The following is a 1,598-nucleotide window of genomic DNA, read 5'->3' as shown; positions in this document are numbered from 1 at the left end:
TCCAATTTACATGGAAGAAGCATCTCCATTCCTGCCATTGGAGCAAACAACTTTGAGCTGAAACCTCAATTAGTTTCTCTGATGCAGCAGAACTGCAAGTTTCATGGACTTCCATCTGAAGATCCTTTTCAGTTCTTAACTGAATTCTTGCAGATATGTGATACTGTTAAGACTAATGGAGTAGATCCTGAAGTCTACAGGCTCATGCTTTTCCCTTTTGCTGTAAGAGACAGAGCTAGATTATGGTTGGATTCTCAACCCAAAGACAGCCTGAACTCTTGGGATAAGCTGGTCACGACTTTCTTAGCCAAGTACTTTCCTCCTCAAAAGCTGAGCAAGCTTAGAGCTGATGTTCAAACCTTCAGACAGAAAGAAGGTGAATCCCTCTATGAAGCTTGGGAAAGATACAAACAGTTGACCAAAAAGTGTCCTTCTGACATGCTTTCAGAATGGACCATCCTGGATATATTCTATGATGGTTTATCTGAGTTATCAAAGATGTCACTGGACACTTCTGCAGGTGGATCCATTCACCTAAAGAAAACGCCTGCAGAAGCTCAAGAACTCATTGACATGGTTGCTAATAACCAGTTCATGTACACTTCTGAAAGGAATCCTGTAAGCAATGGGACGCCTATGAAGAAGGGAGTTCTTGAAGTTGATACTCTGAATGCCATATTGGCTCAGAATAAAATATTGACTCAGCAAGTCAATATGATCTCTCAGAGTCTGCATGGAATGCAAGCTGCATCCAACAGTACTCAAGAGGCTTCTTATGAAGAAGAAGCTTATGATCCTGAGAACCCTGCAATAGCAGAGGTGAATTATTTAGGTGAACCTTATGGAAACACCTATAACTCATCATGGAGAAATCATCCAAATCTCTCATGGAAGGATCAAAAGCCTCAACAAGGCTTTAATAATGGTGGAAGAAACAGGTTTAGCAATAGCAAGCCTTTTCCATCATCCACTCAGCAACAGACAGAGAACTCTGAACAAAATGCTTCTAATCTAGCAAATCTAGTCTCTGATCTATCTAAGGCCACTGTAAGTTTCATGAATGAAACAAGGTCTTCCATTAGAAATCTGGAAGCACAAGTGGGCCAGTTGAGTAAAAGGATCACTGAAATCCCTCCTAGTACTCTTCCAAGCAATACAGAAGAGAACCCAAAAGGAGAGTGCAAGGCCATTGACATAAGCGCCATGGCCGAACCTGTGAGGAGAGGAGAGGACGTGAATCCCAAGGAGGAAGACCTCCTGGGACGTCCAGTGACCAATAAGGAGCTTCCCTCTGAGGAACCAAAGGACTCTGAGGCTCATCTAGAGACCATAGAGATTCCATTAAACCTCCTTATACCCTTCATGAGCCCTGATGAGTATTCCTCTTCTGAAGAGAATGAGGATGTCACTGAAGAGCAAACTGTCAAGTTTCTTGGTGCAATCATGAAGCTGAATGCCAAATTATTTGGCATTGATGCTTGGGAAGTTGAACCTCCCTTGTTCATCAATGAACTAAGTGATCTGGATCAACTGACATTGCCTCAGAAGAGACAGGATCCTGGAAAGTTCATAATCCCTTGTACCATAGGCACCATGAT

At 42.5% G+C, this 1,598-nt stretch overlaps 1 non-coding gene across 1 annotated transcript; it reads right to left on the bottom strand.

Moving 5' to 3' along the window:
* Positions 1–336: 336 nt before the first annotated feature.
* On the bottom strand, positions 337–444 carry LOC112730970 (small nucleolar RNA R71). The gene has a single exon (XR_003166768.1). It is a non-coding gene; the product is annotated as a small nucleolar RNA R71 (small nucleolar RNA).
* Between the last annotated feature and the right edge of the window lie 1,154 nt (positions 445–1,598).

The sequence above is a fragment of the Arachis hypogaea genome, chromosome 12 (genome assembly GCF_003086295.3).
Source record: "Arachis hypogaea cultivar Tifrunner chromosome 12, arahy.Tifrunner.gnm2.J5K5, whole genome shotgun sequence".
In the NCBI taxonomy this organism is placed as follows: domain Eukaryota; kingdom Viridiplantae; phylum Streptophyta; class Magnoliopsida; order Fabales; family Fabaceae; genus Arachis; species Arachis hypogaea.
This window is presented reverse-complemented; position numbering and strand designations above follow the sequence as displayed.